Source organism: Pogona vitticeps, chromosome 7, assembly GCF_051106095.1.
Source record: "Pogona vitticeps strain Pit_001003342236 chromosome 7, PviZW2.1, whole genome shotgun sequence".
In the NCBI taxonomy this organism is placed as follows: domain Eukaryota; kingdom Metazoa; phylum Chordata; class Lepidosauria; order Squamata; family Agamidae; genus Pogona; species Pogona vitticeps.
The window spans coordinates 18,850,779-18,873,150 of record NC_135789.1 but is presented as its reverse complement, the minus strand read 5'-3'; the positions used below and the strand labels follow the sequence as shown (position 1 = coordinate 18,873,150).

The 22,372-nt window shown below is 50.9% G+C and overlaps 1 protein-coding gene across 2 annotated transcripts in view; it reads left to right on the top strand.

Annotated features, from left to right (window-relative positions):
- The first annotated feature begins 2,608 nt into the window (after positions 1 to 2,608).
- Positions 2,609 to 22,372, top strand: part of SBNO2 (strawberry notch homolog 2) — a 68,531-nt gene continuing 48,767 nt past the window's right edge. The window contains exon 1 of one of the 2 annotated variants that reach the window (XM_072978199.2): positions 2,609 to 2,795. The gene's annotated coding sequence lies outside the window, so the exon portion shown is untranslated. Of the gene's footprint in view, positions 2,796 to 15,165; positions 15,291 to 22,372 lie in introns of those variants that run through there. The other variant, XM_078378890.1, reaches the window with a different exon arrangement.

The window sequence follows — 22,372 nt, the reverse complement described above, 5'->3', positions numbered from 1 at the left end:
TTTGCACCTGTTGGTGCAGTTTTACCATGGCAGTGAGTTCCAGTCTGGAGCCAAATCTGACTAAGAAAACATTCTGCTTCCTCTTAAGAGGGAGGATGTTTCTTCTTGATGTGGTGCTGAATGAAACTGGAACTGGCCTGCTGTCTGTCGGTGGCGGTGGACACGGTTTTGAATTTCAGCCACCACGAGACAAGGCTTCTGTTTTATTCATGGACCTTGTCTGCCTTCCCACTCTGCCTTTGGTGCTGATGGTTCCAAAATCGAGCACGCCGCCATGCTCCTGGGGGATCCTCCGGGAAGAAGCAGCCCCCGAGGTGAACCCATGACCAGCAACCACTTTAATCGGGTACGGGAATATCATTGTTACTTTCCTAAAACGAAATTTAAGCCGTGTCTTCACAGGATGATTGTCCAGCACTTTCAATTTTGTGCTTTTTTGCAATAGATTTGTGTGTGTGTGTATTAATTCAGCTGCCCACATGCCACTTTGGGAATAACAACCACTTGTTGAAACAGGAAGGCGAAAAATCACCAAGCCTAGCAAGAAATGTGGAGGCCAGCAGACCTGTGCCGGTCACGGCGGGTGGGTAAATCCCAAGCCACTGCATGCAATCCTTGCTTTTGGCTTTATTTCTGTTTGACACTTGCAGCATTTTAATTAGCTCCTGGCTCTCCTTGTCTCTGTTTGATCATCACAACAACCCCCCTGCAGATGCCGTGACTATGAGATCCGTTTGTATGTTTCAGGGACTGTATTTAGTCTTTTAAAAAAACTGTTTCATCTGATGAAGAATTCTGGAAAATTCCAACGCATGCACCCTTGGGCGATGTTTCTGTCTTGTTCTAAGGAAAGTGTTGTCCAACTGCCCATCTTGGTTTGTGATCATCTAAGTTGTCTAAGTTTTCCCTAAATGTTGTCCCTCCTTCCTTCCTGCCCAGACAGCAAAAAGTTTAAAATGCTCACCCAGCCTTTCTACTCAAATGCCAAAGCTCTGGGCCCTGCTGAAAACTTTAAATGTCAAACTTCTTTCCTTGGATGAGAGTAATCAAGCCAAGGTTTATTGATTAGATAACAGCCTTGGGATTCTGAGGTAGATTTCTGAGAAGAGACGTCAAGCAGACCTTACACACAGGCTCCTAGGAAAAACCAAGTGGAGGCTTTCCGGAAGAAATAGGCTTTGCATTGAGTCGGTGCAAACGCCTCCCAGCCTCCAAACTCTGAAGCATCTCCAGAAAGACTTATTGTAAGAATCTTCCTATAACCCTTAATGTGTCTGATTTCCTTCCTTTGATTTTACTGGACTTTCTGGATCTGTCATTCCCCGTCTTTGCATTCCAAAGGTAGGAAAAGTGTTCCGTATTTATTAATGTTCAATTTATTAGTTACCTTTCTGCCCCCGCTTTTCCATAGGATCATTCCTATATGGCTTTCTATCCCCCTGCTCTTTAAAAAAAATGTTTTTACAACCACCTTGCAAGGTGGGACAGGCGGAAAGAAAGAGGAAAGGGACTCGGTGACCTAATAAGCTTATGAGCCAGTGGGGAGTCGAACCCTGGTCTCCCAGTCTGGTATGAACAACATGTCTTTTTTTACTGAGTCCTGTAATATATATGTTCAAGGGTTTGGGTCCCTCCTTCTTTCCACTGCAGTTGAGTTTAAGTGAGTCAGTGATGTTTAAAATGTTATTAAACTGGAGCTGAAGTTTAATCATTTCAGGGGTGGGCATTCGAACACTGGATTGGCTGTTAACTCCCATCCTCCTGGGCCGTTCCATGGCTTGGCTTGCTCAGGCTGATGGGAACGGGTGTGTGCATGAAAACGGGAGGGTGGTTTTCGCATCCCTCGGCCTTTTGACTGCACCCTGGTGGGGTCCCCTCGCGTGCTGTGGGCCGAGGGATGCCAAAGGCCTTTCAAGGGACAAGAGGATGATCCTGCGGGTTGGCCTTTTCTTTCCAAAAGGGTCCCACCTCTCGCTCTCTTTCCTGGCTACTCTGAGTGAGGAGCCTTGGAGGACGAAAGCCAACTCATTTAATTTGTTTGAATGTAGAAATGAAACTGAGAATCGGTTGATTGAAAAAAAAAGGCAAGGTTCCAGGCCCTTGCAGAGCTCACTCTCACATGGCTGATCGATACGGGACACTCCTGTCTTGGGAAATAATAATCAGGATTAATCATTTTGGTGGCCATCAGGAGGAAGGGAAAGAGGGAAGTGGACTGTAGCTTAAGGGAGGGGCATAGCCCCGCCCTGCCTTCTTTCTGGCGTCCCGCCCTCTAGAGCGTCATCCTTCACTTCCGCCCTTTTCCTGACATCACCCTCCAGGAGGCTAGAGCGGCCCTCTTCCAGCAGAACATAGAGAAGGGTCCGGTTTCCGATAGAAGAGAGTATAAAAAACATAGATTTCACATTTTTCACTTTCAATAGACTTTTTATACATCCTTTTCGTAACTGATTGTACTTCTTGCCAAGAGGGGCGGCCTTTCAAGTATTGTTTTTTGCGTAACTTCTCGCCCCCGTGACGTAACCGAGTCGAGTCCCGGAAGAGAAAACCGGAAATGTCGCCATCGTTTAGCATGGAGTGCCCCGCCCCTCTCTGGCCCACGACCGGAAGTCCGCCTTCGCCCTCCCAAGATGGCGTCCGCAGACCCGGAAGTGGGAAGGAGCCGGAGCGGCCCGCGCTGACCGAGGGGTCGGGAGTCCGTCAGGCCGCGGTCCCCCCCCCGCCGCCGCCGCTATTATTTCTACCGCCCCTCGCCGGTCCGTTCTTGGCCTTGGGGGAAGGAAAGCGACGACGAGGTGAGAGGGCGCCCCCTCCCTCGGGAATGACCTCAGGCGACCCCTCAGCCCCCCTTCTTTTGCGGAGGTCCCTCTTTCCCCTCCCCCTTCGCCCCCTCCTCTTCCCCCTCTCCCGTTTTACTAACCCCCCACTTGTCCCAGCTAACTCCCCCCCTAGAATTAAGGGCTTCCCCCGTCTCTTTCTGGTTGCCGGGGGGGGGGGGAAGAAAGGAGAGGCACCTCTGTGAGGAGGGGGCCCCATGCCTGGGGGAGGGACAGACCCCCCCTTTCCCCTCAGCCCCAGACTCCCCCTTATTTCCTCCCGTTCCTTCCCTTTTACCTTCCTCCCTGTCTCCCCCCAGCCCCCTTTCCCTTCTTTTCCCTCATGACGTGGGGGGGCGCAAGGGGAGCCGCTACTTTTTCTCCCCCCCATCCAGCCTGCGCCTCTCCCCTTCTGGGCCCCACTTTGGGAGGAAAGGAGGCGCCCATGAAATCAAGTTCAGAAAGGAGAAAGTTAAAAGAGGGGGGGGAGGAGAGAGAGACCCCCATTTCTTTTCTCTCTACCCCCCATTTCTGTATACATGTTTCTCTCTTGTTTTCATCCCTCTCTCCCCTTTTAATGTAATTTTGTCCCTTTTAAAAATTGGATTGGATTTGATGGATGCCCCAATTTTTTTCTTGGTTGGGGGCTCCTTTCGCTAACTCCCCCCCCCAGGGTCTCAGTGGGGAGAGGCTTGGCTGCCTAGAGAAGAGTGACCAGGGTTTCCCCCGAAACTGGAATTCTGAACTTTTTCGACTGAAATCCATTTGATGCTTAAAAAAATATTGCTTTTTATCCACCCAGAAACTGGCGGTGGGTAGGTGTTCCTTCTTGTTTTGGACTGACTGGAGGGGGCACCTCTTGGGACTCACAGGCCAGAAAAGGGGCACCTCCATGCCCTGGGTGGTATGGCAGTTCCTGCAGGAGGATGATGGATTTGATCAGCTGTTTAAGTGACACAAACCTGTATATTCCCTTTTCTGTGGCTTCGTTTTCATTGCTTCTGTCGGTTGTATCTTGGTTCCCATGCTGCCCCCCCTTTCCCCTTCCTTAAGGTCCCTTCCAGTTGTGTAGTTCTAAGATGATGATGATAATGATGATGATGGATAGCTCAGGGGTTTAGGTCTCTGGCGTGGTGGTTGTTATGATTATTCTATGGATAAATAAGTTGATGGTGAAAGTCCTTCTGTGGACAGTGACTCATACTATGCACCCCATGGATTATTTTTGTGAAGCATGCAGGTTCCTCCCCCCCCCCTCACACACTTTGATCTGCTGGTGTAAAAGCTACTTGCGTTGAGACCTGTGTATATGCTTATTTCTATGTGTATCTCTGTCTTTTGTTGATCTGTTTCTCGCTCATCCTTTTTCCCACTAAGTCTGTTCCAACCCATAACAACCCTATGATTAATAACCCCCAAAAGTTGTGGTCAATAACAGCCCTACTCAGGTCTTTGCAAACCAAAACCCATCGTTTCCAGGATGGAGTCGATCCATCTCCTATCGGGTCTTCCTCTTTTCGAATTGCCTTCCACTTTTCCCACCATTATTGTCCTTTCCAGTACATTTTGTCTCCTAATGGTATGTTCAGAATCAGAGTGGATTAAAAAAATCTTTTAAAAAATCAAATTGTTTTAAATCACAATTTACATTTTTTTTAAAAAGCATTTTTAAATTTAAGGCACACAAAAATCTGTTTTTTTTTTTAAATTAAATCGTAATTTAAAAAACCATGGATTTTTGATCCACCCTAATTTTGAACACACCGCCAGATCAAATTCACCCTGTTCTAAATACAGTTAGCTAAGTCAAGTCATTTCCCCCTTTCTGTTAAATCCATGCATCTCATCTGGCTGTTGTAACTCCCTTTCTTGGAAGTTAGGGAGCAAAGATTGACTCTCCCTGTCTTGTCCACAGTGGGGTGAGAGAGAGGAACCGGGCGGCCCTGCTTCCACCTTCTGCCTTCTGATTTTCCCCTCCGTTTGGTAAGGACAGAAACCACCCTCTTGTTTCCCCAAACACCGTTCTGAAATGAGACCAGATCAACCTAAGTTGCACTCAGAAACACATGATCCAGAATCTGGGGGCAACATGGCACTCTTCTGTTAAACCGTGGCTAATAGCCATGTCCCTACTCTGCCGGCCCAGCAGAGACCCTCTCCCTTTTGCCGGTGGCAATGAATTCCTTGGCATGGCCATGGGATATCTCACAAATACCTTTCTTCCTCCACCCAAACCTTGCACAATTTAACTTTATTGGATCATTTTTGTGAGAAAAAAGCACTTATTTTCCCTTCTTCATTGACACTTCCCATACCAGGTGTCATTAAAAAAAAGCAGCTCCTACTTCCTGTTGCCACTTTTGGTCATCCAAAAGCGGCAACAGGTAAAAAGAGCTGGCTGGATAGCTCAGAGGTTTAAGTCTTGGGCTGCAGAGCCTGAGGTTGGGTGTTCAAATCCCCCTTCAGTGCCTTCTTCAAGGAGAACCAGCCTGGGTGGCCTTGGGCCAGAGGCAGAGTCCCCGGGCACTCTGGAAGGGGAAACCACTTCTGTGTATTCCTTACCTGGGAAATCCTGGAAAGGGTCAACGTAAGTCAGAATGGGCTTGAAAGCACATGATTTATTTTTATTAACTGTATCGACTTCCTTGCTTCTCCTTCCTGTGTCGATTTAAGGGGCGAGGGAGGGAGGATCATACTGTTGGAACGGTCTGTGAGGGCCAGATCCTTTTTTCACCTCGACACCCCTGTCCTTTTTCTCCTCCCCTTCCCACCCCCCTCTTTCTTTCTTGGGCTGCGGATCCTTTTTCCTCAAGCTCTGAAGCGGGGGCCCTTCTCTGTGTCCGTCTGTTGATAGTCTTTAAAGAGGCGAACAAGCTGGAGGCATATTTTAAGAGCAGCTCTTCTGTCCTTGGGCCGAAAATCTAAGGCAGCTGGAGATGCTCCACTTGGCTGGCAGAGCGGGTTAGCTTGGGGGGAAAAATTCTTTCCCTCCTCTTTGTCTGAAAGTGTTTGGTTTCTGTCCCATCTGAGAGAGGATGGCTTTGTCGTGAGTCATTTTGCGGCCCAGTGAGGGGCGTACTTCTGCCTCGCCCCTGAGGTCCTGCTGTGCGACTGAACCCTGGCTTCGTCCTGCTTAAGCTCTGGAGCAGAATTCTCGCCCGGATGGATTTGGTAGGTCCCCAGTGTTGGCACCCAGGGAGAATGGGTGCCAGCCACTTGGCTTCTGTGAATGCCAGGCTGAATACTTTTATTTAAGTGGGCCAGGATCCCACTGATAGTACTTCCGTTGCTGTGGTGGCGTGCCGGCAAGTCTCTCCTAACTTATGGCCACCCCATGAAGGGACGCTCTTTCCAGAAGGTCCCATCCTTCACAGCCTGGCTCAGCTCTTGCAAATGCAAGCCTGTGGTTCCCTTTAGGGAGTCCGTCCATCTCACATGGGGGGGGTCTTCCTCTTTCCCTGCTGCCTTCTGCCTTTCTCAGCAGGAGGGTCTTTTCCAAAGAGTCCTGCCTCTTCGTGAGGTGCCTGCAGGAGGAGAGCCTCCGTTTCCACTTTTTTGCCTCTTCCCATGGGCAAAGACTCCCATTTGCGCGAGCTGGGGGTTGGTGATTTGATGACTTGCTGCTTGCAAGAGTGAGTCACGCCATCAGGCATGCGGGCGCAGGCCACTCATCCAAGGACAGTTGTTGGACATCCGGGCTTGTAACTATTGACCGGGATCCTCCCAGCTGTTTGCTAGAAAGGCAGAACGGAGCAGGATTGGGCCTGCCGTATCCTGAAGGAAAGGTTTCCCCTACGTTCGCTCCTTCCATCCCTGTCCCCCGAGGTAGTGACGAAGTGGAGGCCAGTTCGTAGTTTGGTCTTTGATGTTCAAGCTGGGGAGGGGGGGTTTCAGTGCTTCAGTCCCTGGGCGACGTCTCGGGAGACTGGGACTCCAGGCCCCCTCTGGACCCAGGAAGCCCCGGGAGGCCTCCCAACCGGACTTGCTCCGTGATAAGACGAGGCGGTGGCCCATCAATGTCCCTTTGACCTTTTGCGGGAGACAAAGGTGGGGCTTCGGGCCACCTCTTTCACCCCGAGATAAATGAAGCCCAGCTCCCGTTTTGGAGCTGTTCCAACGTGGGCAAGATCCCCCAGCCGATCTGGTGAAGGCAGGGCGCTTGCGACTACTGGGGTTCTTGGGCCTTGGGCCGGCCACAGGGTCTTGGACCGGCCCACCTTGCAGGGCTCTTAGGAGGACTTGGTGGAGGGCAGAAAAGGCCGACATGGATTGTTGGGGAAGACACGGTGTCAAAAGCTCATGTGTTCATGAGGTATGGCTTTTGAGCTTCCTGCCGAATGAGACAGGAAGCGCTGGGCGGATCGCCGTATTGTTTTTTGCCCGACCCATCTTTTTATGCGATTCACAAGCCGAGATGAAAAAGAGGGCCTTGGTCCTGCCCTAATTTTCCCATTTTTCAAATTGCTCGTGTTTATTACCCACACTCAAAATGGGAAAGATGGAGGTCTCCCGAAGACCGACTGCCCCAGCACGGCCTCTCGTGTGGAATATGTCGGAGATTGACCGTGCAGCCGTTGTCTTAGCCCTTAGGGGTGTCCAAAGCGGGCTGAGGCTGATTCTGTTCTCCTCTTACCCAGAAAAATGTGAACGGCAGCTGCCAGGAGCTCCCAGATCTGGCAAGCCCCCTTTAACATGTCATGGAGTTGTGGAAGGGGCTGCTGGGGCCCTCAGGTCCAACCCCCTGCTCAAGGCAGGATTCCCAAGTGAAAGCTCCCAGCCTGTGGAACTCCCTCCCACTGGAGGCCAGGCGGGCCCCATCTTTCTTGTCCTTCGGCAGACAACCTAAAGCCTCCGGGAAAGCTTTAGTGAGTGAACAGCTGCCCGAGTGGGGTTTTTTTAATGGACTGTGGTGTCTTTCTGCTATGAGTGTGTTTTGGTGTTGCTTCTGTTTCTCAGTGTCTGGTCCCGTCAATATTTATATGCTTGCCGTTTTCTGTTTTAAATGCCGTCTTTTAGTGATGTAAGCTGCCTTGGGTCCTTTTTAAGGTGAAAGGTGGGGTAAAGAATATTTTAAATAAGTAAGTATATCTGAGAGACGGAGGTCTGATGTCCTCCAGGATGCCTCCAGCCCTGGGGTCCTTGCCACCTCCTCCACTATGGCCGCTGTGCTGGGAACCGGTGAATGTGTGACATCATGGAGCGCACCTATTTGCCAGCCCTTGAGATGGATATTTAGCAGCTCCCGATTTCGCTGTCTTCGGTTTCTGGGGTGGGGGATGTTTTGGTAATCTGGGTGCCTCTTGGATGGTTCCAGGGGGGGCAGAAAACACACTAACGGAGACCTCACTGTTTTACTCCCCTGGTGAGGCTAATGCTGTGTCTGCCTCGGGCCGCCACTTCCGCTCTCAGGAGAGGTCTCTCTGGCCAATCTTTGGGCCCCGTTGGTCGTTCGTACACTTTGTGTGTGTCTCTTTAAGATCCTCTTCTCTCTGCGTTCTTTCTCTTCCCTGCCCTTTCACCTGCCCTCGCTGTGTATTGATTAATCCTTGGAAATCTCCAGGGAATCCCCAAAAGGTGTGCCTGGCTCTGAGTCACTTCCCGGAGCAACCTCCTCGCAGAGCCGAGTCAGGGGTGCCCGGGGCCAAGCGCGGGCGGGGTGGGGTGCCTATGCCTGGCCTCTGGCCTCTCCCTCTCCCAAGGGTGGGGCGTTGGGCCTGCTCAGGAGTTCCCTCTGGGCAGCGGGGAGATCAGGTTGGGTGGTGGGTGAAATGGCGACCTAGCCCCTGGGCACCCGGGACCTGCTTTGATGACGCCCGGAACCGCCTGATCTTGTCAGATAAAGGTGACTTTGGTCACGTAACCATCCCAGAACTTTTGCTAGGGAGGTTTTCTCTCCCTGCTTGCTGGGGTTTAGGATGATGAGCCTAGAGAGACCCCAGGAAGGGGAGGAAGAGGACGTGAAGAACGCTCACCGCTGGGTCAATCCGTCTCCACCTGTGAAGACAACAGCCCAGGAATTGCCACCTCTTGTCACTTCCTGGCTTGGGCACAAGAGCAAGAGAAGGAGCAGGGTTTTCTCCCCCCCCCGTCAAAGTAAATGGAGGTGTTTTTTTTGGGGGGGGGGTGGATGGAAAGTTCCTCTCTACAAACCTGCCTTTCGTTTGAAAATTGAAGCCTGTCCATGTGTGGAAGGCCCAGTGGATGGGTCAGAGATAGACAACAGACCGATTCCGGGCTTCTGCTTTTCAGAGACCTCACAAAGAAGTACGGGGCTGTTGCGATTTTGTGCAAGAAAAGGTTCTTACTGCAACAAAAACTTGGGTTGGGAAAGCCCGGAAGTGTCTCTAGGGGAAGAGAAATTATTTTGTTTGCCCCGGCTTCTTCTTCTTGCAGGCAGAAACGTGGCAATCAAAGGTGGCGGCTGTTGTTATGTGCCATCACATTGCTTCCAACTCATGGCAAACCTGTGAAGGAGAACTTTCCGAAATCTCCTGTCCTCCACTGCCCTGTCAGCCCTTGCAAATGCAAAAGTCGTGGCTTCCTTTAGAGAGCCGGTCTATCTCGTATTGGATCTTCTTCTTTTCCTTCGATCAGAAGAAGAAAGAAACAGTGAAAAGCCATGGGTGGGTTTTCTTTGCCTACGTTAAAATGGATGTTTCTGACCTGTCCCAGGGCCAGTGTGGCCCAAAACAGGAGCTGGAGGCAGGGTGGATTTATTCTGAATCAATCTGTCCTGATTTAAATTATTAAAAAACTGGATATTTTTTTTACAGTATAAATTTTTAAAAATCCATTTAAAACTTTTAAAAATCATTTTTAAAATCACCATTTTCATCCACCCTGGTCCCCTAAGCCCACTGAAATCCCCCCACCGTGCTGCAATCAAACACCCTCCAGATGGGCTGGAGTACAGCATCCATCATTCCCCCCCCCCCCCACAGCCACAGTGGAACTTGTAGTCTTCCGCGCTGACGTAAAGGAAGACTCTGCTTTAGCTGCTACAGAGTGCTTTCTTCCAAGCATCTGGAAAAGCTCCATTATTCTATTAACTGCTGGCTAGCTTCGTCGGGCGGAGGTCTTTAGCTGCAGAGCTGGAGGTTGAGGGTTTGAATCCCCCGTTGGGCCTCCCTGGCAGGGGTTGGACTGGATGACCCAGAGAGTCCCTTCCTACTCTCCCATTCTAAGATAGTGTTGATGGTTAAGGAAGGGGGAGCTTGTGGGCATTTGCATATTCCTTTGGCTTCCTCTTCCTCTGAACAGATGGCTTTCCGAGTGACTTCGCTTTGAACCAGGAGCAAAGAAGTGGCTCTTAAGTTCTGGCTTAAAAAAACCACACACAGACACACCCCAGAAACACCCCGGAAGATTTCCGTTGCAAAAGAGAATTATTGTTTGGCGGTGGAGGAAGCAAGGGGGGAAAGAGTTGTCCAGCGTTGGTTCTCTCGGTAGCCCTTGCAAGTGGATGGGCAGCCGAGCTGAGGAGCCGCCCCTCCGGGATGCTCAGACCTTCTCGTTTTTTGTTGTTGGTCCCCCCCCCCCCCGACATCATGAGAAGCGAGGGCAAGAGGTCAGGAACCTGAAATGCCTCAGGTTGCAAAATCTGAACACCTGGAAGCAAGAGGTCCTGCCAGTTGGAAGCTGCTTCCCGTGTGCAAATCTAGAAACAGGGTCCTTTTTTAACCCCCTCCCCTTTTCTTTTAGTCAGCCATGAAACAAACTTCTTGGGGGTCATTTTAGGCCAGTGACTCCTGACCTTGGGTCCCCAGGTGGTTTGGGACTACAACTCCCAGAATCCCTGGTTGTCACAGCGGGTGGCAAAGGCTTCTGGGAGTTGTAATCTAAGAACATCTGGGAACACCCCCCCCATTGGGGAGGCCCCATTTTATGCCCCAGGGCAAGATGGGCTTGTCTCTTCCATGCGAGGTTCTGCCCCATAGTGGCGCCCGACTGCCCTTGGAAAAGCAGGAGGGGGTAGATGGTTTAGGTATTCTGTGTCATCACCCTACACGGGATGGTCAGGAGTCGCCTTGTTCCTCTCCCCATGGTGGCAGAGAAAGTGCCCTGGGTTCCTCTCTCTTTAACGTTTTTGGTGCTTTGGAAAATAAGACTGGAAGGGGACCCTAAGGACCATCTAGTCCAGCCCCTGACAAGGAGGCCCCGTGGGGGAATCGAACTCCCAACCCTGTGGCTCTGCAGCCTAAGCTTATAGTCTTAGATAGCAAGAGGTTGATGGTGGTGGGGTATATAAAATCTCTTTTTTGTGGGGGATGCAGTGGCTTAGGTCTCTGGCTGCGGAGCCAGAGGTGGTGAGTTCAAATCCCTCCCAGGCCTCCTTGACAGGGGCGGGGCTGGAATGATCCTTGGGGGGGGGTCCCTTCCCGCTCTGTGCTTCTAAGATGATAATGATTAAGAGTTATTTTTAAAAAAAGCAATCGTGGGCAGAAACTTGGAGATTCAATCCGGCTCCCCTCTGGAGAAATCAACCAGCGTTTCCAGGGGTCTCCGACTCCCCTGACCTCGGGCTATCCCGTCTCCCTCTGAATCGGAAGGCAAGGGGTTTGTCTCTGAAACGCTGGGCTCACAAGGTCGGTGGGTGCCAGGCCTGTTTGTATGAATGGCATTTTGTGTGCGCGTGCGTGCGTGCGTGATTCTCTGTGCCCGAGCAGATCCTGGCTGGCTAACTCAGTGAGTTAGGTCTCTGGCTGTGGAGCTGAAGGTTGGGAGATTGAATCCCCAACTGTGTGACTCCTGCGGAGGAGAGCCAGCCGGGGGGGGGGGGGCTTGGACCAGCTGCGCCATCCCAGAGATCTCTTCCCACTTTCTTCTGAGCACTCTTTATCTGAAAAGGGTGGCCTTTCGTCAGAACAGGCATGATTAGCACAGGAGGAGAACGGTGACGGTTCTCCAAGCGGAGGGCCCTCTTTGCTCCCGGGCAGGGTGAAGTTCAGCGCACGCCCTCTTCGTCCGGAGGGCATCCCGAGCCCTCCTTTGGCCTCAGGCGGGCAGACCGGGGAGTGAGCGGAAACACAGCTTACGGCACAGAGGCCCTGGAGAAAATTCGTCTGGCCCAGAAGTTTACCTCTAAGAACATCCGCCTGGCAAACCCCATCTTGCCATGATTGTTGGGACGTTCGTCTCTTGCTTTGAAGACATGGGGATTTACCCACCAAAATCTCGCAGAGTGAATGATTTTTGGTTTCTGATGAGTAGCCTGGGAAGGTACATCGCCTGGTCTTGCCTTTAAATTTGATCATGGCCACACACGGCTCCCCCCGCTATTCGTTCAGTAGCTATTGTTAAGTAATTCATGATTTTTGGTTGGTTTGAAGAAACTCTGCTTCACTTTCTTCTTTGCAGCTGAAGGGAAGTGGGGTTGACGTTCCTGGCGCTGATGGCTTCAGCCCCAAACGTCCCTGGCACAGCGCTGCTTCCTCGGCCGGCACCGGGGGAAAGAAAGTAACCCCAAACACCCGGATTGGACTTCGGTCCTCTTGACACAAGCAGCGTGACGCGTGTGATGCGGCATGGTTGGCCTGAGCTGAGCCGAAGGCTTGAAAAACAAGCTCTGGAGTCCAGGAGTTTGCTGGACGGTGATAAAATTTTAAACGCCGTGCTGCTTCTGGACCCAGCGCGCGCCCTCGATGACTCTCGTAATGTCTCGTGTATCGGCATTTGCATTAAATAGGTGCGAAGCGCCAGTTGGATTTAATGCTGCCGATAAAAGGTGCCTGTTACGGGTGATGACAGCACACATAAATGCTCGGAGGATATTTGGGGGCTTTTCTGTAAATGGGGTGGCCTTTGCTCAGCTCCAGGGATGTGCGCCAGCTCCTGGGTTTGCTGGAAAGGGTGGCTGTCGCAGAGAACGGGCTGAGGGGCCAAGCGCTCAAGTGGGGGAATACGTAACCCGTCATCCCCGACTGTTGGCCACGCTGGATGGGCCCATGGGAGTTAGTGTCTTTGGGTGAGGGAAACCTTCTCTGCCCTCCCACCTTATAGGCACCTCTGCCGGTGGGCATCAGAGATCTAAGCAGGCATTCGCCTGGTTGCCTTTGGCGAGCTGAGCATGAATGCCAGGCGAACAGAGAGGGAATTCTCTGACAAGTTTCTCTCTTTTGTTAAAAAAAAAAAACCAAGGGTGGCAAGGAATTCATTCACTTCCCCAAAGGCTGGTGGGGGTTGGCCAGGTCTTCCTTCGGCTGCGCGAACGCTTGTCCTGGATGTTCGGCCTTTGAGTGTTCAGTTTCCTGTCATGCTCCTGGTTCTGAGGAACCGAAGGATTCCTGGGTGGAGGGAGCAACAGGCTGAGCCACGGAAGGAGGTTGACGGGGAACTGGGGGTTCATGGTGAGGAGGGTTAGTGTGTTGGGGAGAGGGGGAGTCGAAAGATGGGTAGACTGAGCCTCTCATTGCTTTTCAAGAAGGGCCTGGTAGAGAGGTTACCTGCTTTGTCTGTGGAACAGACCTCCCAATGGGGCCCCCGAAAGAACCCTAAGTTTAACCCCCATGGAGAGCTGCCACCTCAGCCTTTGCAGAAGGGAGTTTTCTGTTTTAATTGAAATCTGCCTGCTCAGTCATGAGCACTGGTTCTTAACCTTGGGTTACTCAGGAGTTTTGGACTGCAACTCCCAAAAGCCTTCATCAGCAGCTGTCCTGACTGGGGTTTCTGGGAGTTGCAGTTCAAAAGCGTCCGAGTAACAAAGGTTAAGAACCACTGGTCATGAGGACTAGAATCTTTATTTAAACTGTGTCATTCATAACTCACCAGAGTGGAGGGCCAGGCTGGGTTGGTGACGTCTCAAAGGAGAACGGGGAACTCCCCCTCGACTGTAACTTCTCCTGGTCCGAGCCTGCATAGCAAAGTGACAGAGGATGATAGGGCCTGGAGTCCTTCAACCTCTGGAGGGCCCAGTTCTCTCCCTTGCTGATGGAGGTAATAGTGTACTAGACAGGACACAAATCAGTTCAAGGCAGTTCCTGCATCTGGGCTTTGACACTGGAATGGAGCTTCTAAGCTTGGAGGCAGTCTATCTGTAACCCCCCTCCTTTGGAGCCGCTGTTCTCTCTTTTTCTCCCTCTTTCTCTTGGGCTTTGATGGCAGATCTTTTTCCATGAGAGGATGGCGTAGAAGTTAAGCCGAGCGTGTCCTCTTTCTGTGCGCCGGAGTCTGCCATGGTTTCCTTGGCTCTGCAGGCCGAAGGACTCCCCCCCTTTTTTTTTGGAAAAGGGTGATGTGGCCGCTGGTTGGGCAGGACACTTTTAAAAACACCTGCGTTTGTGAGATTCCTTTTCTTTTGGAAAGGAGAGTTGCACATGATTATTTCTTGTACTCGTAACACGTTGCCTCTACGATTTCTCACCTGTTATTTGTTTAAAAGCAAAAGCGTACTTAAAAAATTAAATTAAAAATGGAAAATTGCCACCAAATCTCCCCAAATGATGGCCACATGCCGTGTTTTAATAGTTAACAGCCCTGGAGAGCTTCTGCCTGTGAAATGGAGGCAGTTCTGGGCTTCATGGATGAAGCCTTCCCCTGTTTGCTTGGGAACTGTAATCTTGGACCCGGAACTAGTCAGATGTGGGATCACCTGGATGCCTCTAACTCTTGATTCAGGGCTGCAAAGATGTTTAGATGATTCAGATTGCACAGATGGTTAGCACTTCCTTTTTCCTGGCACAATTCTGTCCTTATACTCTGTTTAGTGCCATCCGTTTCTTTATTCCCGTTTTGCTGGAGATGGGGCTGAGCAAGCCCGCCCAGCTCCCCTGATTCAACACAGAGATGGAGGAAGTGGCGATCTTTTTTCGCCCATCTCTGGACTGCTTTGCCCTTCGAAACGTCGAGGTGTTGCGCCCCTCTCCTCAAACATGTTTCTGTCATCATAAGGACTAGAAACCTGGCTTTTAAAAAAACTGAAAGCAGAAGAGTTTCCAGGAATCTGGACTGCTCTACCACATCCTGTGGATTTCCTGTGTTTCCATGGAATCCAACAGTGCTAATTGTGTTTACAACGAACAAGGGGACTGGTGATGGAAGGGAAAGCTTAATATCTCCACGGCCGGTTCCTGAATTAGCAAACTGTGGTTTGCAGACAGCTTGGTATCTTTCCCGGGCCAGTATAAACATGCAAGAGGAAGAAAAGCTTCAACTCGGCTTGTAAATAAACCTGAAAAGGGGCTATTAATGCCTGCCAAAATGATACTACAGTAGCTTGCTTTCTGGGCGTTGTTAGAGAATGCGATTTCTCTTCCAGCCACCTGCTCGCTTGCTAACCTGCCGGAGAGCTCTTCTCGCCCCTGGCGACCCGTCTCCCAAAGCTAGCTTTGCACGTGAGCCGTTCAGCCAGAGAAAGTGGCCGGGAATGGAACCGAGGCCCGTCCCTTGACGTCCTCTCCTTGGTCAGCACAAATTTTGCTTTGGTTTTTCTGTTCTGTAACGGGTGAGGTTCCAAGCAGGACGTTGGAGCTGAAAAGGGTAAGTCTGGAAAAAGCCAGAAGGGCATTCTGCTTTCTTAGGAATTTCTTAGCAGCCGGTTCCTACGCCCAGGGGTGCATGCTACATGTGCTGTTCATCAAATTTTGGGTATGTGTGTGTTTCCTTCCTTGGACTTTCATCGGCTTGGCGTCTCCTGCTGTTGGATTTAAAACAGGGTTTGGGGAATGTGGGACCCTGAAGATCGCATGGGGTTGCAGTTCCCATTGTCCTTTGCCCCCCACCCCACCCGACTCTGCTGGTCATTGCAGTCGAACTGCACCTGGAGGCCTATGTGCCCACTCGGTTCTGTTTCGAAAGGAGGGGGTGCTTTTGCAAATATCCTGGATCGCCAGAAAGATGAACAAGCGGGTCCCAGGGCAGTTGAAGCCCGGAGAGAAAAAAGCTTTGAGGCAGAGGCTGTGTTGAGCCCAACAGGAGATGTCAGGATTCTCTGGAAAAGACCCTCGTGCTGGGAAAGAGGAAGACCCGAGACAGACGGACTCCCTAAAGGAACCCCGACTTTTGAGTTTGCAAGAGCTGTGCAGGGCTATGGAGGACGGGAGATTTGGGAGAGCCCTCCTTTGGAGGGGGGGCATGAGTCGAGGGTGGCTTGACGGCACCTGGTGGGCAAAGCAAAGAGGATGATGGGCTGGGAGATGTTCTCCGTGAGACTGCCAGAGAGAGCACCGGTCATCACTCCCTTTACAGAGATGCTTGGGCCAGATTCTGGCTCTCGAGGCAATGCATGGAGGGGAGCCTTTCCCCCAGCCACAACCAAAGCTGAGAAAGGAAAGGATGCTTCTCGCAGTGTTGGGACAAGCGGTTCGTTGATCCGATGTGGGCCACCCGCCCAAAAGCCTTTGTGGATTTGGGGGATGCCTTTTCTGGCCGGCCCCATGGGAGAGAAGCTGGTCTTGTGACACCCCCCCCCCCAAATTTTCCTTAGCGCACTTTCCGGCAGAGACGTGCCCAGTCCTCCTCGGAGACGGTCTCGAAGGGGGTCAGACCCGGAAGATTTTGCCCTCCCAAGCCTGTGTTCCCACGTCAGAGCTGCGGTTCTTCCCTCTAGAAGAACACAAGGCTCCAGTCCTCATGTTTTGAGGAAATTCTGGAAATGGCACGCTTTCCCCCTCTGAAGATAGGGTAAGACGCTGGCCCTCATGGTTTTTAGGAACGGGCTGACTGAAACTGCCTCAGATAGAGGATCTTCCTTGGTCTTTCCGCCTGCCCCTCTCTGGGATTTGGGGTGGCCTCCTCCTTGGCGCCCCACTGGCACGCCTGGGACAGAAACTCTGCTTTTCCTGACCCAACAGCCCCTTTTTGGTCACGGGGCGTCTTCGGAGATGCTGGGAAGTTGGAGAACCGATAAAAGGTTTTGATGCCACACTTCTGGATTCTCTCTCTCACACACGCACACACACGCACACACACACACCGAGCAGCTCTGGTGCCCGTGAAAGACAAATGATTTGAGTTGGAAAAATAGGAATGAGGAGGTAGAAGGCAAACAGGAAAACCCAGGCACAAAATCATCATCATCATCATGCACCAACAGAGCAGAAGGGGGGCCCTATTGTATCATCGACTCCACTGTCAAGGAGTCCCCGGAGGGTGGTGCGGGATTCGAACTCCCAACCTCTGGTGTCCGTCTTATAGTAGCATCTTTATTAACAAGTGCAAGGTTTTGAGTGTCTTAGATCTGTTCCTCAAATCTTGCCTGATGATCTTCAGCTCATTTCCACCAACCACCGGATTTTGCGCTCACTTAATATAAAAATACGGACCCCCAGCAGGGATATCTGTATGTCTCTTTATGTTTTTTTTTTTTAAAAGGAGCTTCTGCAGTTGCTGAACAGTTTATGGAGAATCGAAGATAGTGGAACTCGGGGGGGGGGCAGACAGGGGGCTGTGTTTGTTCATCCAGTAAAGGTCATCCAGTCCAGCCCCTGTCAAGGAGGCCATGTGTGGGGGGGATTCGAACTCCCAACCTCTGGCTCTACATGAGGGCATTAAGCTGGGACAAAGGAAACCAAGGTTCTAGCTCCCACTGAGTAGAAATGTAAAAGCCTTTTTTTTTTTTAAAGGAAAACATGGGGAAAGAAAACCTCCCAGGTTTCTATTTAAAAAAGAAAACTGGAGAGAAACCCCACACATTCTCCCCCCCGTCCCAAAATGTTCAGGCTTTTCACGTCTGTACTCAAGAATTGTGAAACAATTTGGGCCAGTTTCTTTCCCCCAGTTTGCCCTGCTCGAATTACCTGGGAGGTGTGTGTGTGTGTGTGCGCGTGCGTGCGTGTGCGTGTGTGTGTGTGTGTGTGTTGGTGCGTAGCATTGGCAAGGGGAGTTGTGTACACAGCCTTGACCTCCCAATGGGGAAAGAAGCCAGGACTGAGATCTAACAAGCAGTAATAAGAAAAGAGAAAGCGAACGGCCTCCCTTTGACTCCCTCTCTGTGCCCCTGCCGCCTTGTGGCACACACAAGGAAGTGGCAAAGGCTTTCTTCCCTTCGCGTGCAAAGGCAGTCCTGGATGCAAGTAAGGAACGATGGGTTTCATGGCAATTTCACCCCACCCGGGTTTGGAAATGGCCCGGTTCCCCGGTTGTGTGTTATTCCCCCCCCTCCCCCCGGCCAAAGCGATTCCTGCTGTTCTTCCATCCCGGCGGTCCAGCCTCCGCATCTGGTCTGCGCCACCCGTCATCATCCCTCCGGAGCCAGCGAAAAACTGATCAAGGCGGATAATTAAACACCTCCTCTTTAGGAGCCGCTCGCTCCTGTTCAGTGTGCACCGGATCGTTGGGGGGATCGCATTTCGGCATGGCTGCGGGAAGCAGGTGGAGTGGTTATAGCGCTGGGGTCAGTCGGCCGACTCTTTCAGTCTTGAACAAGTGGAGATTCTGTTCCGGCTTCCAAAGGGTTTGAGAACAGGAAGGATCTGAGTGCGAGGACAGAAAGCTGGGATATTTGGCATGGTCCCAGAATCTGAAATCTAGGAAACCTCCCTCTACAACTACACAGTATGGTTAAGGTAGCAAGGAAGGGCCCGGCGTTCTTTCCACACATTCAGATCCTCCTAGTTTGGTCTTGCAGATTGCCTGCGTTTGATGCGTTTCTGCACCCAGGCTTTGACCCCGCGAGCAGAACTAGACCCTCCATAATGACTAGGGAGTGGATTATTTGGGTTTGTTTTATTTAAAAGTAAGTTTCCAGTCCTGATTGGCTTTCAAAAGAGAGAGAGAGAGAGAGAGAGAGATAGTTAGTTCCCTTTCACCCCACCTTTACCATGACACATCTTAGAGGCTGGTGGCGAGTGAGAATTTGCTGCAAGTCATCAAAGGTAACTGATTTTGTAAAAACTAGGAAGAGCCGGCTGTTAATTTCCAGGATGTGGGGAAGCTGCAGAGCTCAGCAAGGAAGCCAGTTGCTTTTGGAAGTAAACCACGAGACCAGGGAGAGTAAATGTCACGGATCCACCCAATAAATCAAATAAATAAATAAATAAACTTGGCCATAGGGATGGAAATGGCAGCAGAACCTGGCTTTCCTTGGCACCGTTTTGGTGACGCTCAGTGCTGATAGAAAAAGAGATCTTTTTCTCGTTGAGGGCTAGAAACTTGAACCGGGATAATTTCTTTTTGTTTTTCTTTAAGCACTTAAATATTCACAGGGCAGAGGGGGGTTTCTAGAATTCACCCCCCCCCCCTTGTTTACAGACTTCTCAATCTGTCCTTTCATTTTTCCGGCAGAACTGAGCAAAAGTTTCTCTTTCTTAAAGGGAGAAAAGGCCATTTATGGAACTCGGCAGGCTTGCAAGCGAAAGGTTGAAGGAGTGGAGGCTGCAAGATAATGCAGAAATGGGGTGGAGGGTTCGTCTTCCTCCCTCCCTCCCTTTCTTTTTCTGCTATTGATTTTATACTCGTCATAATAAGTTACCCTTCGTGAAACCGTAAGTAAGAGAAGCCGAGCATCTGCAGCTCTTACGGGAACCGGTTGCTCAATCTTTTCCTATCAAAAGCTGTTCCGGGCTGGAAATTAAAAAAAAAATAGGGAGGATGGCACACAGAGGTGGGCTGGGAGGGAAGTGGGAAGAGCCCCCCCCTTCCAAGTTGGCACCGTGGAGTATTGAGAAGTAGCCACGTGGATGGAGATGGGAGGCATTTCCCGCGCGAGGGGGGCTTCAATTGGGATGTTCTGACTTCGCTCTTCTCCGGGCTGGCCCCAAGGCCTCCTGAAAAGCACACATGGCTCGTTGCTCTTAGGTCCGTGCGCTCTTGCTCCTGCACATGGAAGCTCTATCGTCCTGAGTTTCAAAAGGGATTTTGTGAGCCGTTTTGATGTATGCTGTTCGTTCCGTTCCGCTTCAACATTTGTGTCTTGACTGCTTTGGCCACTCAAGTGTTCTTTTGATGTTGGACGCAGGGTAAAGAATATTTTAAATGGAAATAAATAACAACAAAGAGCAGATTGCTCCAGATGATTTGGCCCGGTGCAAATTTCTCAGGTCTTTCCTTTGAGAGCATAACAGCCCAAACTCTACCTATTTGCACAACCTTGAGTTCTGCTTCCCCCCCCCCCGCTGCCCCTTGTGGCAGTGAGTTCCATAAACCACACTCTGTTTGGGTGCGCTTGTTAAAGGCAGCAGGGAACCTTTTATGGCCTCGTTAAAAAGCGAGAGCGACCGCTCCCTCGTAAAGGACACCCATTTGTCTTTCGCTTTGAGGAAAAAAATGAGTGATTTAAAACTTCCCATCCCTTCCTGGCAGAAATGGACTCGGCGGCCGCTAATTATCTAGAGCAGGGCAGGATGATGGGACTTGTCGTGGAGGAACCCCCACCGGGCTACATGCTTCCCAAACGTGCCATAAAATCATTTGATTTCTTCCTTGTGGTTTTTGGACTGCAGCGGTTGACATTTCTACAGTCGACAAAGCTTCGCTAGGGAGGGGGGCCCAGGGTCATCGGCAGCTGGGAAACCCAGGCATTGCAAAGGTGTTCTGGGGACAGACCGTTGGCAACCACTGGTCAAGCTGGGCTGGACTAAAATATTTGTTGTTATTGTTGTTGTGTGCTATCAAGGCTCCTCCAACTTGTGTTGACTCTGTGAATGTCTTTGACGGTCCTGCTCCGCTCTTGCAAACTTGAAAGTCGTGGTTTCCTTTAGGGAGTCCGTCCCTCTCACACGGGGGTCTTCCTCTTTTCCTGCTGCCTTCCCCCCTTTTCCCAGCAGGAGGGTCTTCTCCAGGGTAACCCTGCCTTCTTACGAGGTGACCAAAGGAGGACAGCCTCTGTTTTCAACCTTTTTTGCCTTCCGGAGAGAGAGAATGTGCAGGCTTGATTTGATCCAGGCCTGGCTGGCAGTTCCTCTTGGTAAATGGGGAAACAAAGCCTTGTTTGATTTGATGCGGGTTTAATACATATGGGATCCTTCCCTACTTTCTGCACAAAGAGAGAAAGGCTGATTCCTCAAAAGCTGGTTCCTCTCTAACGAAACCACTTTTGTCCCTTTCTGAGGAATGTCAGCTATTTCGGCTCCTGCACACACACACCCCCCAGGAGCTTGTGAAATCAACCCTCTCTGATGAAAGCCGCTTTCCCCACCTCCCCAGGCGCTCTCCAGATGTTTGAAGGGAACACCTCCAGATGTGCAGGGCGTACCTCCTCCTCCTCCTTAGCCCAGGCTGGCGGGCCTGAGTGTGAGAGATGACTTTCAGAGTTCTAATTCCCGCAAGGAACCCAGAGGGCTAAATCTTTCCACGGAGGACTTGATCCTGTTTTGATCCTCTTTTGTCCCCCCAAAAAGGGGGAGGGGAACGAAGGCAGCTGATTTTTTTTAAAAAAAGAAAGATTATACTGTAAATAGGGCCATAGAGTGTTGCAATAAAAAAACTCAGTGAAAACAAATTATTCCTTTAAAGCGACGATATTTCAGAGACGAAGTTGTGGCCTTCCAGGTGGAAAGCTGTCCAGGAGAGGGATGTTTCGAAAACCAGGTGTTCTGTGAGATGCTGGCATCATCATTTCTTCTTCTGATATTAATTTTCTGGGTCTTTTGGGCTTTTTTTTAAATGGCTATCGATTTTTTTTTTCAGTAGAAGACCTTAAATCAGGCTGCCTTGATCTGGAAGCAAAGCAGCCCAGAGTCACAGAGGTGGAAAGGCGGGCAACCTCCTCCCTGGCCCTTCACCTGAAAACAGTTAAATCTGCTTTTTTTTCTTATCATGATCAATTAGCTGTGCCAGAGCTTGGTTTCATCTACCTGGTCTGAAGGTAGTACATCTCTGGGCCATTTTGTGGCAGCTGGAAGCACCAAAGGTGGAGAAAATCCCAAGAGAGTGGGCTTTGGCTGTGAAAGACGGCAAGCTCTCGGTCTATGCTCAGAGGCACTCTCATTCCTTAACTTGGAGAACTTAAGATCTTTATTTCATACATTGCGGTCCTCTGCCTCCAGGATCATACTTTGAAAACAGCTAGTAGACCTGCCTGAGTGGGTGTAGAGCGCCAGGCCTGGGTTTAAATCCCCACTCAGTCATAGAAACTGACCAGGCGGCGATGGTAGAAATAGTAAAAACCACTCCTCATAGCCTTGCAGACCCTACTAGGGTTGTTGGAAGTCAGCTGTGACTTGATGGCTCAGAGTGGATAGCTCTGTGGGTGTGGAGCCCGAGGTTGGGAGTTCGAATCCCCCCACGGTGCCTCCTTGACAGAGGCTGGACTGGATGGTCTTTAGAGATCCCCCTTCCATCTCAGCTTTTCTAAGATCATTAGAACAATGAACATCTGGTGCCAAGTCAGGCTTTAAGCGCTAAACCCGAGGAATGGCAGCCAGCTCTTCTGCAGCCAGCCCCGGTTGCGCCGCTCGGGAAAAGGGTGGGATGTGAGGGGAGCGACATTTTGTGATCGCAGCTCCAAGTATCAGCCGAAACCAGAGGCTGGCCGGGAGCAGAGGCTGGCCTTGCACCTTTTTTGTGACTCCAGGGAAACCTGGGAGTCGTCTGGAAATCATTGCCCTTGGCTGCAGCCACTTTTCCAGACTCGGACCAGCCGGAGGGAATGGCCGTTTTGTCGACGGAAAGCCTGCCGGGTC